Genomic DNA, 15,519 nt, shown 5'->3' on the forward strand with positions numbered 1-15,519 from the left:
CTACTTTTTTGCTGTGTGAAGCTGCTTGGCTTTATGAGGCTAATTACTCTGCTTAGCAATGACTTGCATTTCACAGCGTGAGAATCCACGTGTGACAGGTGACAAAAGGATGCTGCAATTGAAGGGCTCAGCAAAGTCCTGAAGAAATGAATTCCTGAAGAAATGAACATTGTGCATTGCTGTGTGAATGGCTGGTGTCTTCTGGCCCATTGCTGTTAGTTTGTGACCTAGGCAAGAGCCATGCCTGGTACCATCATAGTCTCTGCAACGTGAATCATGGATTCTTCCTGGGGGTGGTGCTTAATGTGGCTAATGACAGCCATAAGAAGGAGAGAGGCCCAGGAATGGATAAAGAATAAATTGGCTGCACTGTGCACAGAGAGGGCCAAGCAGATGTTGGGCCTGATCCAGAGTCCATTGAGTTAATGGAAAGGATCCCTTTGGTTTCATTGGACACTGTATCAGACCATTACAGCTTCTCAGGAAGTGGTGGAGACCAAGGGTAATAACTTGTGGTGACTGGAGTGGTTTGTGTTGCATAGGTGTGGGCTGTAAGGTTTTCATGGTGAAAACGGATCTTCAAGACCTGTCCATTTGGCCCTGGGAAACCTTCCTGCCCCTCCTCCCCCACCTAATGGGAAGCAGTCTCTTGCGGTTTTGGTCCTCTAGCCAACATTTTGGTATGATTTCATGCAGAAGTGCCCTTCTCCCTTCTGACTTCCACCTCCTCCTCAGTGAGGTTCCGGTGTGATCCTGAGATGTTCCAGACCATTGACTTGAGCTGTCCATAGAGAAGGAAGGAACAAGGCCTGCTGAGGACTGTTCACCAGAGAGGGTTTTTGTTGTGGACCAATAAGAAAAATAATGTAAAGCAGGTGTTTCTGCAGTTGTGACACATTTATAAAACCAGTGTTGTCCAGCAAGTCTCCCACTCACATTCTCATCCACGTGATATGGCAAGGTCTCACACAAAGGACTGCAAATAGAAAGCATCTCTTTGTACTAGCTGGCTTTGGGCTTGCACTAGGGCCTCTCTCCTCTTCTGTTGTCTGTGCTTTTCTGTTTATTTAGGTGTGTGCCTTTGTTTCTGTTTTTACATTTAGCACAAGTAGAAAGGAAATGGGATTTTGTACAGCTTAGGAGCCTAGGAGCGCACCATGTTTGGAGTATGGGCCTTTATTTGTCCTCATACCACAGATGCAGGTGTTTGCAGGCCAGATCCTCTACTAGTATAAACTGCTCCAGCCTCCAGGAGAGCTTCCTCCATCTGGCCAACGCATTTGAGGAGGTTTGTGATATCCAGAGGTGCACTTACAGGCTATATTCAGGCCAAGCCGGTCTCATAAACCTCCAAACAGGAGTGAGAACTTGTAGCTGAGCAGCAGCAGCCATTTTCTCTTGGTGGCAGCTCAAGGAGGAACAGATTGATTGCTGCGTACAGAGGTGCATCAGCAAAAACTAGAAGCTGTCTCATTCAGGCTTGTTCATTTATTGGTAATGCAGTTTTGGGAATGGTTTAGTTTAATTTATGCCATCTTGGACAGAGATGAAAAAGAAAATTATCACAGTGATGTCAAGTGATGTCACAGGACAGACCCAACAAACACAGATAGCTTTTCTCCTTCTCTCTTTGTCAGCAAGGGAAATCCTCATTGTGGAGTGAGATTGACTAGTATTACTGAAGGAAAAACCTTTGTAACCCAGAAGAAACTCTGCTCTGAATGGGCTATGTAGTTCACAAAGGCTGTGTAAACTAGCAAAGTATGCTCAGCGCTGGGACTTCTATACTGATTTATTCTAATTGAAGACTCTCCATTGTATCAGTTCTTATGCAGCTGATCTCCAGCTGTATTCATATAGACTTCCTTCCCCTTTGCATGCACATGACTGCTAGTGTGAGCAAAGGAATTCACACTGATCATGGTGTGCACACACTACAGTGGTGCCAATCTTGGCTCACGCTGAACTGGGTTTTAAGTACATAGAAAGTCCGAGTTGTGACCCTACAACAACCAGCACCCAAAACATAATCTCCCATTCTTCCTGATAACAACACACATCTTGCCCTGTTTTAAAAAGAGCTGGCATTGAAAAACACCGCTGAACTTTCTGTGTGAGGTAAGGGTCACAGTACAGCTGGATGAATTTTCCTGCCTTCCAGTCCTCTTTTTAACCATACTGGCTTGTTTACGTTTGGGTGGTAGATGGGTGGATCCCTTACTGCAGTTTTTGGCTTGTATTTGTCCACTTGGATGTCAACATAAAGAGCTGCAATTATATCATAATCAAGTCCTGCTATAGGAAATGATTAGTCCGTTCATTTTCCATAAATACTGGCTGGCTTCACCTGGCAGTGGCTGGGAATTGTCATGGCAGATATAAAAACCCAGAGAATATGAGGATTCATAACTTCATGTGAGTTATGGTGTTTCCCAGGTGACAAAGTCTAACAAGACTATGGTATTAAATTTAGATATAAACAGGATGCCAGAGGAGAAATGTCAGCTTTTAGACTGGGATTCAGATAGATGTAGCGAAAGCACAGGTATTTTGACACAAGGGCAGTACTGCTGTCCTGTTTCAGTCAGGAAGTTAATTTCTTATTAAATTAAGCCCCACTCTGAAGGAGAAACTGCAAAATTTCAGATTAAAGTTCAGAAACATCCAGGCTTTATAATCATATAGCACTTCCAGTTCCTACCTTTCCACTACAACAACCTTTGCTCTTCTGTACCCGCTGGTTCCAGTGGGTGGAACTGAATATAAAATGTAGCCAGCGTATTAACTTCAAGGCTATTTATTCTACAAGTGAGCTCTAATTCCAAATAACACTGATGCCAACTTTTTTTTTATCCCCCGGGACTCAGGCACACAACACACTTTCCTCTACTGGAGCTCATCATTCCATAACTCCAGAAATTGCAATATAAACTTTGGCTACTATGCACACTTCAACTTGAAAACACAGCAGTGATCTGGGATTTTAATTCAAGCAAATTTGAAAGCGGATTAGAAATGGAATCCAGCTGCATCTCTAATAGTCAAAAGACAAATTAGCAGAACATTGGAGCTGAAATGAACTCTTTCTTTTATTTTCTCCCCTCCACCCACCCCCTTTTTGCTTCAGAAGAGGAAATACATAGACTAAGAATACCATAATTAAAATGTCATTCGTTCCTTACCTTGGTAGAAGTTCTCACCAGCTGAGTACATCTCAGTTTCCATCCCAAGCATTTACCTACAGCACAGGGTTGGAGAAGGAGGGGCTATTACTTGTTTTAAGAAATTAGGAATCAGAGGCACGCACAGTCTGTCTGTTTTAGTCTTCAAAAAGCGTGTTGCCAGGCTCTACAGGTTATACATCATTAGTGCACAGAGTGTCCAGGAGAGCCCAAAGCTTGTGCAGGTGTGTTGGCAAAGCTCACACCGCTTCCCTCCCTTTTCCCTCTCCGCTGCGCTTCCAGCAAGCCGATACTTGAAACTCAATGCGGCAAAATCGCAAAGAGCTCTTCTGAAGTTTGTTAGCTCCAAGCTCACCCAGCAGACGTGACTGTGAGATGGCGCGTGGAACCTGGAAAGGACTCGCTGGAAAAACAAAACCACTGAGTCAAAAGCTTAGTGTGTTTTTCCATGATCGTATGAAAAAAAGAAAGTGCGTGCGTGTTTTTTTAAGCACTTTCAGATATTAGAAGTTTAGTGAACACAGAGACAGTTTCTTCTGTTGTTTTTTTTTTTTTTCTTTTCCCCTGCCCTTGAACTTTCGGAAGGGCTATAGGGAATATATTCCAGCCTGTTCTCAATGACCCATTCATATGATGGTTTTATTTCAGCTTTTCCCAAAAGGGAACGAGTTTTATTCTATCTCTGCTCCTGGCATTAGCTGCCATTATTTGTGCATCCCACACAAATAATCAATAAAGTGGATGGCATCTGAAAATAATTATACACGCAGCTCTTCCCTCACTTCCAAGACGGAGACAGAAGCTGGGAAAAGAGCCTTTGCATATTCAGCACTTGTTAAAGAAATGAAATATAGCACTGTGTGTTATTACTGTATCCTGAAACCTGGGCACTCAGCAGCAGTTTTCTTTTGGCTCTGGCCACACAGCACCTGATCACAAAGCTAATCATCCTTGCTGTCTTTCCTAGCTGTGTTAGGTAAGTTGCCCTGTTGGCTTGCACTGCATGCCAAAGGGTGAGAACTGTCAAATGGGTCACAAATGTAACAGCCAGCAGCCCATGGCCTCCCTTAGGGAGGAAGGATCTAGCTGTGTCCAGTATCTTCCTTTGTTTAGGGGACGGCACCACCAGTTGCATTTTTACAACCAGATGTCCTGGCCCCAAGCAAGAGCACGGTGACAAGTGGGTGGCCTTTGCAGGGTGTGGTGTCAGTCTGTAGTATGGGCTGAGACTTTCCAGTGAAAATCATGTTCAGTCCTGAGTTAAAATGGTGAGGCTGTCTTTGTACTACTCATGGCAAAGTCACCTTTAGATATTCATAGGACTGTCACTGGCAAGTGACCTGATTCAGGTTCTCCATAACCTTACAGAGTTCTATCAGCCAGGAAAGTAAATGAGTCATCTCACTTCAGAAGATATTTAAAGACTATTTTAGGAAGTTTGTAGCTTCAGCTTCTCTTCTTGTAATGGCTAAGACAAACCACTGGCACAATCCTGAGCATTTTCCCTCTGGCCTCCCCAAACAGCAGCTGCATCAGGTACCAAGGCTGAGACTCTAAGCAGGCGGCAGAAAAAGGAGAGACGCAGTTCTGCCAGGGCAAGTTGAAGCTGCAGAGTAAGGCTTTCTCTTTTTAGACCTTCAGTTCTGGAGAAACTGTGCAGTACTGTCACAATAGGAACTTGATCCTGGCCCTAGGCAGTGCAGTAATACTGCTTTTACTGATCTTTCCTAGGAGTTTCATCGTGGCCTCCACTAAAGACAAGAAGAGAGGTGAGGTGAACACAATGTGGTGCTTCCCAAATATTTAACATACACTTTTCTCTCTTTCGCTGCAGAGCCGGGAGGAATGACATGACTGCAGCCTGGAAAACCTATAATGTCTGCAAGGGCTAGAAGCTGGAGGCATCGGCAGTTTGGCAGCAGCCTCCCCAGGAATGAGCTGAGGACATCAAGCAACTCCCTGCTCCCAGCTGCTGGGTGCCACCAGAGCTATTTCACATACCTAGAAAGCAACGGCACAAGTGAGCAATTACTTTTTGCCGCTACTAGAGGGTCTCTTCTATCTCCTCATCTAGGCAGCCAGGAGAAGTGTTTGTTCATGGCCTGCTCCATTGTCCATCCCCAGTTTTTTTCCCTAACAGTACATTGTTTGTGAAGTTGTTTAAATCCTCCTGCCAGCCCCAACAATGCTTCACACAAACCCAGCATGTCAGGAGCTTCCAGACCACAGAAAAACCAAGCCTGCTCAGCCCAGTACTGTTTGTTGTGAAGTGTTTGCATAGTGATTAGCTCATGCACGGACATACACAGCCGCAAATCTCCAGGTTGTCTCACAGCCCTTTCATTCAATTAAGACTGTTGACTTAGTCTCATTTTGAGCACTAACTGGATTTAGATAAGGTAGTGGAAACCAAAACATCAATTGTGTGATTTCTGTCCCAGCCAGTATGTAGATCTGAAGGGAATGTTTGTGCAGGCGATAATCGAGGTAGTGCAGTGATTAGGACAGTCATTTCATGTAGGCTTCTATAAAGTAAAAACTCTCTGCTTTAAGTACAAGCACAGGCAAGAGGGAAGTAAGGGGAGCTGTTTGCCTCCACAAACTCCTTCTTCGCCTTGCTTAATGTGCTGTGCTGTCAGCAGCATCTGGCAATGTAGAGGTTGTGGTTTGAAGAAGCAGTAGTGGTTGGGCTGGGGTTGAGAGCTCCCAGCAGGCAAAGGGGCTGTACTGGAGCCCAGCTGGTGTAACCGAGACCACTCCTCTGAAGCCATAGGTACAGAGATGTAATCATTTAGGATTTAGACATTAATTTTTTGTCTGCAGGAGACAAAGTTATTCCAGGATAGTTTCTCCCCACAAGCTTAACTCCATCTTCATTTCCTTATGAGTTTGTATTACCAAACTCAAACTAGCTTTCCTCACACATATGCATGGGAAGAGGAGATGCAGATAGCACAGACTCATCATCTCTGCTCTTTAGAAGGCAGGTGGATGATATTTCCCTTATCAGAGCGGGAAAAGAAAGCTATTCTATTTGCAAGTATACAATTTTGTGATGCCCTTCCATGTCTCCTCCTGTTCACACGCTAGTGAAAAAAGAATTTGGGAAACATCTGTATCATTACATATTTGTCACATGCACATTTCAATGTGAGTCTTTTTTGGTCACATTCTTTTTATAATTGGGAACGTGGTTTGTTGGCATTCCTGATGTCCTGCAGATCTTCAGCAAGAATCAAGGAGGAATCACGCAAGAAAAGCTGCCCTGAAGACGTTGCTTCCTAGAGATACAAGGTGAGACCATTAGAACAGATATCAAATATTGTTTCTTTCTTCTTCCCCAGAGTAGAGAGTTTCTTTCCCAAATTATCCTTTTCCCTCTGACATTAATCTGACATGTAAAGATATCATTCTAACGTGTTGCCTTTTGAGAACTGCTGAGGGAAAGTGAAAGGGGGACAAATACATACCAGTTGTTCAAAATGATGAACTGGGTGCAGCTTTGAAGTACATATTCCTCCAAACAATAGAGCTTCACCACTGAAGAAATGCATTGCTTCAGAGAACTGTTCTTCCCAATTCCTCCACCCTGCTTGTTTTCCTTTAGAGACACACAGCTTTTTTCATAGAGGTAACATTGGAGACAATGTGAAACAGCATTTATTGGGAGAAGTGCTGAGCCCATGTGTAGACCATCAGGTAGGGATGAGGAGGAGGTGCTGAGCACCTCCAGACATCAAGCCAGTATTTCATATCACTGCTCCTGGTTTGGAATGGGAATCACACTGACCAGCCTCAGCTGTCATATTAAGTGCACTCACAGCTGTGCTCCTTATTGAACCTTTCTATATGGAGGACATTTGCACATGGGAAGAAGGCGTTTTAGAGCATTCAGACACTGCTCAGTATTTCCATCGGCGGCTTGGAGGACAGAGTGCTTTTAGCTTTCTTACATCAGCATATGGCAAGAACAGCAGAAGTGCGTCATGCACTATAGGCTTATGGCCTCACTCCCTGTGCAGACACATTGAACCTGTGACTGCTTCTGTCACAGCTTCTACCATCAGAAGCAGGGCAAACAGTTAACATTCACTTCCTCCGGGCTGCAAGGCTGTGGCTGATGCAGTCCTGTCACACAGCAGTGCAGATCCCTATTGACATAGCTGAGCAGCAGCAGAGCTGTGCCCAACACAGGGCTCTGCCCAGGCATGGTGGATTAGTTGCATATGTGGTGTGCAGCTTTGGGGCTGAGCAAGTGGCTGTGTGTATTGTGTACACACATACAAACACTTAATTGTTGGCAACCTAAGATATATTAAACATCTTCTAGTAGTGATGAAAGATGGCATCCTCCCAGAGTTTTGCATACCTGTGAGCTAATCAGTCCTTTGTGTGAAAGCGTAGGTGGGGACTCTTCTAACAATACAAAGTTGATTAGCTCATCATCTTGGCTTTAGAGGTATACTTTGGTGCCCATCCTGCTTTCAGAGCTAGGAATAATCCGGCTTCAGTGCCATCTTTTTATAAGAAAATAAGGGACTGAATGTAGTTTTGGAGCTTGGTACTCTATCCTGTTTCTCAGTACAGGTGTTAAGTAGGTATTTGCCCACTATTCTCTGGTATCAGTCTTGGCTTCAGGTCCCCTTTGGACAACTGTTGAAATGATATATATATACATATATATATATATGTGTGTGTGTGTGTGTGTGACATAAATAATTGCTATTTTTCAGCTGTTGGTTGAAATAACATGATGGAAGATTAGATACAAGTGATTCACAGTCAAGCTGAGGATGCATCAACAGAAGTCTGTTGGTCACAGTTCATTTAAATATGTCTGTTAACAGTTTGGGTGGTGGAGCAGACAGGGCTCTTACAGTGGGTTAAAACAACAACATAGACAGGAAGGTCCCAACTATGAGTAGGGAAGGCATTTTAAGTGCTTTAAATAAACTTTTCCTCCATGAAAAAGAAAGTGCTTAACCAAAATGTACATAGGAACCTGGTCATGGTACTGACAGTAGGCTAAGAGAACTGGACAAGTTCCAAGTCTACGATGTGATGCTGTGGCCAGAAATACATTTGCTATTAGGAGAGATGATAGTGATAGCACTTTTCGTGTGGAGATCATTCTATCTCTGCAGAAGCCCAGCGCACAGATTTGTACTCTGTATTTCAAGTAAAGACGTAAACATGGGAGGAAGTCTGGAGAATAGCAGAACTGATTCAAAACATCATGATGTATGAGGAATTGTTTTTCTGTTAGGTTTGTTTAGTCTAGAAAAGGCTAAGGATAGTTATGAGAGACTTCATGTGTGTGGACAGTAGCTGAAAGGAGTATAAAGGGATATGGTGGTCACTGGATATATTTGCATGGTGAAGGAGAAGATCTAATCAGCTTTATTTGCAGCAAAATGGAAGAGGTAAGAGTTTAAGAAAGCTCTATCCAAGGAAAGGGAAACAATAGAGCTGATGGGCCAGGGAGCTGTTGGGATCTCCATCACTGGGAACTTTCATGAGTTAAAATTACAATAGGCAGAGAGGTGCAGAAGGATTTCTCCATATCAACATGAGTTTGGATAAGCTCATTCTTCAGAGTATGTTGGTTTGACACCAGTGTTATGTTGGTCTGAAGTTTGGTTGCTAAAATAGGAAACGTTCTGGTAGGTGGGTATGTTTGCACAGAAAAGGTTGATAAGGCAAAGAAAATGATATTGTTGTCAGAAATAACAGCCAAAGGTTTTTGATGTTCTGCTTAAAAATATATACATTTCAGGAAAGTAGATCCTTTAGCAAACTATATTCTTTCATTAAACAAAATATTTAGATGGAAAAATTTGTAATGAACTCTACAGATTAGCAGCACAGAAAAATCCTCAGACATCTGAATTGCAATTGCCAATACAGGAGATGATTGGTTTTTGCCACTTGGGATTAAGAAGAGGTAACACATTGCCTCTGTATGAAATGGAAAGACAGGTAATGAGATTGTCAGGGAAGCCTGGGAGTGGCTTCAGCTGTAAAAATAAAAAGCAGAACAAGTATCCAGAAAGGCTTTGTGCAATGACTTGTCAAACTAAGAGCGAAACGGTATCTTTCACAAAGTCGAAGAACTGCAACTAAGGGATGAGAGACAGAAACTCAGCATTCAAAAACAGCTAGTTCTGAAAGGCCTGCCCTTACTCATATTCAGTCCAGGAAACTGGTTAGTGGGTTGTGAAACTACCATATGTTTTTGCAGATGCTCCAAGTCTGTATGCTTTCCTTATGTATATATGTTTTACACCCACTTTTGAAAATGGGTCAAAGCCTTCCAGTCCTCCAGGAGAAAACTCATGAAAATGTACAGATCTGTGATGCTGTGATTAATGTTTCTGGACAGTAATTTTGCATTCCCCTATTGAGGATTGGAAAAACAGAGTAGAGTGCAAAAGGAGATCCACACTGAAGTTCAAGGCAGACACATCTGCCTGGCTGTCAGATTTCACGCCAACAAATTGGAAGAAAATTAAAAACCCCAGGCCAGATCTAGACCTTGCTCTGGGAGTGCAATCAGCTCTGAAAAGCTCCCACACAGGTATTGATGCTTGGTGTAAAACCACCACCAGAACTCCTCTTTCTCTCTGCTCTTGCCATCCCTGTAATACAAATATGTGAAGTGAATATGAAGGAATGAGGTCTTCTGGTTAAAATCATCTTGGGTTTGTATCACTTAAGTTAAGAGGTGGTTGCAGCATCCATCTCTGCCTGCCACAACTCACCAGCAGCCCTTCCAAACATTTCAAGTCACAGGCTTACAGCTTAAATCAACTGCAAGTGTGAGAGAGGGGGACCACAAATGCTCAGTAGTTCTTTTCACCAAAAGGATGGGAGATTTGCACCCTGACACCATATTTCTGTCAAGCATGGAAGATGAGCTACTTTCAACATCTTGTTGCTCTTACACTTAACTCTCCAGCACAAACAGCCCCAAACTGCTCTGGAGTAGGAGAAATATGACACTACCAGTTGGTTCCACATTGCCTCTTAATACAAAGCACAATACAAATTGTGTTGTTTGTACTCCATTACTCCGTTCCAAATTACAAGCCTTATCTCACAGGAAGCTGGGGACAGCTCTATAGTTTTAGAAACCTCATGGTAAAAGGGTCATTTTTAAAATATAGTGTTTTCCAGAAAGGCTGTCTAAATAATATAGTGATGTTTAAATCCTCTGCTTCCTTTAATGCTATTTTCAGGTTGTTTTTTTTTTCAAATTAAACATTAGGCTCAGCAACATGCAAGAGATGTTAGATTAAAGGGACAAGGCTTGGGTTTTCCATGTCTTGTTTTCCATGCTGTGTTTTCCATGTCTAGAAATAGCTATTCCCTGGGCGGACCAGGTGAATTCCAGCAAGGTTATTGTCACTGGACTTCTCACAACTTTCTGTATAGTAGAGAGAGAGAAGTGCCTGGCTGCTTTAAGAAAAATCCAGCCAAGAGCACTGGGCCACATCCTTTTCAGAGATAAATCAACATTGTGTGAGTGGCATTTATGGAACCATGACTATTTTCATCAGGATCAGACCTTCTACATATGGTAAGGAAGTGGTAAAGATCACAAAGGGAAGGAAAGATATACAAGCATTGCAATAATTGCAGAAAGCTATTGGGTTTTTCTATGGAGCTGTTGTGATTTTCTCTAAAGAATTAAAGCGTGACTTTCTCAGTTCTCTTTCCCTTTAAGGAAACACACTAAGCAACATATCCTGATAAGACAACAAGCACAGATGCTCAGAGGAAGAATATTGTTGTTGTGAAGACACAGGCCCAAAAGACAAAATGTCTGTATTTTATTTGAAGCTCTGCAACAAACTTCCTGGATGATCATAGCCAAATTAACCAGGTCCATTTTTTTTTCAAGCAGCTTCCATGCCTTTTCTGCATATGCATGAAGCACACATTCACCATTCAGGGCATTCAGGGACTCAGATCCAGAAGCAGGCAAGAGCTTCAGAGGAACTGTGCTGCTCCAGATCAAAGCCCACCTCATCTGATGGCCCATCCTTGGTAGCTGATGGAAGTGCGTGCCCAGGGAGGAAAGCAAAAGCAGGGTGAGCAGAGCTGGATACATCCATACTGCACCTTTCCAGCCTCTAGCCACACCAAGGTGTGGGGACTTCCAGAGCAATGAGTGGTTTGTATGAAGTTAGCAACCCTCAAAGGATTTCTAAACCTGGGAGCATGAGTTGTCCAGGATAAGCTCTCAGGGCACCTTGGGAACTTTTAGCTTCCTTGGAGCGGGACTCAGCAGTTCTGCATCAGACCCTCTGGGTCACACAGGGCTTTTGTTGCTGGTACAAAGGAGAGCCTTCCCATCGCTGTGTCAGCTCCCTGCCTCTCACAAGGAAGTGATGCTGCCTGCCAGGGAGTTGAGGCTAAACACACTGGTGTTTCCTCATGCCTTGGAAGGGAAGTCTGGAGAGAATTATTGCTGTGATGTATAGGAACTTTGCCAGCACAATGCCCTGTAATAACAGCTACTTTTTCCTTCAGGTCATTAAGTTACAATATTTTTTTTGTACTCTTGCTCATGACAAGTAGATTCTGAGTTTAAAGAGATGTTTTTCTCCTCTTTCGTTTTTCATGACTAAATACATTTTGCAGGTTTTCATCCTTTATGGCAGTGTATCCAAATTTCCCTGTTCAAACTGTCTTCTTCCAGATCTGTCCTCGGAGCCAAAAGGCTATAACCAGACAACTAAGACATCTGTGCCCTGACTTTGTGGCTCTGAGAACTAAAGCATAAGTAGATCTTCTAAGAAGAACTGCAAATGATGAAACTGGATTCAGAACGAAGGAAAGTCAGTCTGCTCTCAGAGACAGTCTCACATCTGCTTTGTCCATGCCCACCCAGCCACAAGCAAGCTGCAGCCCAGAAGCCACAGTGATGCTTTAGGGTGATGCTGGATATGAGCCTTCCCTAAAGAACTTGCAGGCATTCGTATGCCTGGGCTCGGGCTCCAAGTGGTGTTAACATGGCTGTACAGCCTCAGCCTGGAGATGGCTTTTGTCCAGTTGGCGGAGAAGGGGACTGGATTGACATGCAGCTGTTTGCATCGGCAAGTGTAGACACACCCAAATTCTTCTAACATCCTACTGGAGGGTACTCAGATATTACCATGATGAGGGCAGTCTGAGAACTTGTTTAGACCAGAGTATGGTTTTCAGTGGCAGTTTTCTGTCTGATTAATTGTGTGACTTTGTGCAAGTCTCAACTTGCTGTTGCCCTATCCAGTAAATGGGAATAGCAGCATTTGCCTCTCTTCGTAAAACACTTTGAGGTCTATGGATAATCCGCCTCCTTTTTCCCACCCATGATGATGGGTCCAAGTGGAATCTTACAACACATTGAGTTTCTGTGGTCTAGCAATTGCTAAGCAATTGAAAATGACTCTTTGGCTTGACTTTACACCTGTGAATGCCGTATGATTTCTCATGGAAGCTCCTAGTTTAAATCAGGTCACTACACAACAAAAAGTGCATGGGATTAAGAGAGAAACTGTGGTAGTCATCAGGACTGTACAGATCCATGATGACCTAAGTGTCCCGCCCAAGGCACTCTGCAAGACCTAACCACACATCAGTAATCTCATCAATAACCTACAACATTTTGTGGTTCAAAGGTCTGCAAACATTTACGAGTGGAAAACTCTAAACATGAGAAGATTACTCCTGAATGCCATATTGCTTTCTCCCTTGTATAATAAGCCGTGTATGCAGTGGACACAGTCAAAAGCTAGTTTAGGGATTTAGAGATGTTCTCACATTATAATGTACAACATTATGTTGTGAAAAAGTGATTTTTAGGACACATTTTCTCCTTTCCTTGGGACTTCCTTGACCAGGAATGTTTTCTTACATACTGAGTATAAGTCCATTCTTAGATCTCATCACTAGCAGATCCCAAATGTATGTGTTACTGAGGTTTTGCTATTTTATGCAATGACCTGGAAGAACACCTAAATCACTGCAAATAAGCCTTACGGATGAGTTGGGAACTGAAAAAGAGAGTGACAGGTTACAGATGCACAGAGATCCTCCCAAAAAACACTGCAAGGTTGTATGAGCCTTAAAGAGCTGGCAGAAATTTATATTACGTGCCTTGATCTAGTGAGCTTACAGAGAAGGGGCTAAGGGATGGCTTGATCACAATTTCTAAGTGCTCGTAAGAGGAAGAGAATTGTGGGAATGAAGCAGATATATGCAGAAATTTTATAGCTAAAACTTAAGCTGAACATTTGTTACTTTTTTGTGGGGTGGAGGGCTGGCAAGAAGGAGTATTAACTAACTTCAGAGTGATGCTCCAAGGCTTCTTTAATAGGTCCTGTAGTCCCCAAACAGATGGGGGCAGATATTGAAAAATATAAGTTGTAGTTCAAAGAGGAAGCAACTGGAGGGCGGTCAATAGCCTTTTCCGCATGAAGTAACAGATTATGTGGTCTTCCTGAGTTAGTGAATCAGTTTGTGTTTTGGATTTCTTCAGCCACAGTAATATAAAAGACTCCATCGTTGCATCTTGCTGAGCTTTGAGCAGAATTAATACTGGTAGAAGTCTTTTGAGAAGGAACAGCATGTAGAGACTCTTGAATCCAAAACCAAATAGCTTGAGTTACTTAAGGCAGCTTTTCTTTTTTCTTTTGGCCTCCTTTCCTCTACCAGCTCATTACGTGATGACAACATCAGAGTTACCTACAAGCATTTCTTCCTTTAAATTAGAAAAAAAAAAAATACAAACATAAAAAGAGTCCATCAGTGAGTGCAGATGAAAGGCTGCTCTATGAGCTGCTGAGATTTCCCAGAGCTGTGTTTAGGGTCTGTTCCTTGGATTGAGGACAGGGGTGTGGGGGTACACAGCACCTGGCTGGACTGGACCTTGTGGCTGCATATTTCATGAGTCCTGTCAGATACCATCTGTCCATACACAAGCCATGTTTTACTTATAAAGTAAATTACATTACACGGGCTATAATGTACATTTTCAAAGGGGACCCACCTTAAAAACATTTTGTTTAATAAAATAACTTAATTAGAAGAGAGCTTCTGGCTGATGTGGTTGAGGCTGTGATAATTTTTCCTTCTCAAATCGTTTTCTCTGTTTATTATACTTAATTATAGTGTAATTACGTATCCATCCTTTAGGCAAATTATGCAATCAGAAAATATGAGTGGTTCATTTGCCACTGCTTTTGGGACCAGTGTTTACATCCCTAGTATAAAATTTTTTCTATTATTTATAGTATATACATATATGCATACATATAAAAGATGTTTCACACAGAATGAAGCATCAGTGTAAAAATTTTATTGACAGTCATTTTTTCATCATCCGCCTAATTCATTTGTGGCCTGCTAGTAATGAAAACATTCAAAGCTCAGAGTAGTAATATCTCTACACCATAACAAAACTTGCACAGCTGAGGAACTTAGAAGTTCCTCAGTTTAGCTTTAATTTGGGGGTGGATAATTACTACTTTTAAGAGCATTTCACTTTCTAATTTTCTGGCCAGAATTTGTTAGCACAGTAAGAGAGAAAGGAACCCCACAATACTCACTTTTGGGCTGTAGATTTCTCTTTAAGTCATGGTTTCAAACTAACCTTTTTGTCCCACATGCTCCAATGAACTTTATACCCATGATAACACTGACTTTTAAAGACTAGAGTTTGTGTTTGAACATAGCAAAAGATGAAGACAAAAGTCTGAATCCTGAAAAACCTTTTGAGATTGATGTTTTCTCCCTTGGAAAGCTCTCAGCACAAATTCAAATGGTATTCCCACTCAGCAATTTCATCCTCTCTTCATGTGCTTACTTTGCAGAGATGGGGATGCTCGCACCATTGAAGCGGGAGAGGAAGTGGACATTTAGCCCAGTTCTTTTGACATCAAGTGGACATGTTTATTACGGCTGGCAGAGCGTACCTGTGTGCAACATGGCAATCCTGCCTGTCACCACACCAACCCTACAGCTGATGGAAATCTGGGTAACTATTTGATTTATCCCATTTTCCCTGTGCTGGGGAGCTGGTCCTACCTCTCCTACTGTCAGTCATCTGCATAGTGCTCTCCACAAGTGTCTTGCAAACATACCTTTGCAGGATATAAAAGGCCTTGACGTGGTCCGACTTCCACCTTACTCCCTGCAGGCAAGCTGGTATTATTACAAAGAGCCAAAGTTTCTCATCTGCGTAGGCAAGACTGAATTCTGCCACACCACAGTGAAGGGCTAGGACCTGCCTGGGGAGTGCTGGGAAGGTCGAAGTAGAGAGGTGGCACAGCTGGGTGGGGAGAGCTGCAAA

General features: G+C 42.8%; 1 protein-coding gene across 3 annotated transcripts in view; it reads left to right on the forward strand.

The window, feature by feature from the left end:
- LOC107310980 (uncharacterized) overlaps positions 1 to 15,519 on the forward strand; it is a 334,005-nt gene that overhangs the window by 301,325 nt on the left and 17,161 nt on the right. For all 3 annotated transcript variants that reach the window (XR_014943801.1, XR_014943802.1, XM_085541101.1), the window contains 3 exons: positions 5,017 to 5,202; positions 6,404 to 6,476; positions 15,041 to 15,204. The gene's annotated coding sequence lies outside the window, so the exon portion shown is untranslated. The remainder of the gene's footprint in view (positions 1 to 5,016; positions 5,203 to 6,403; positions 6,477 to 15,040; positions 15,205 to 15,519) is intronic.

This window comes from Coturnix japonica, chromosome 3 (assembly GCF_054131305.1).
Source record: "Coturnix japonica strain WE chromosome 3, WE-NBRP24, whole genome shotgun sequence".
In the NCBI taxonomy this organism is placed as follows: Eukaryota; Metazoa; Chordata; class Aves; order Galliformes; family Phasianidae; genus Coturnix; species Coturnix japonica.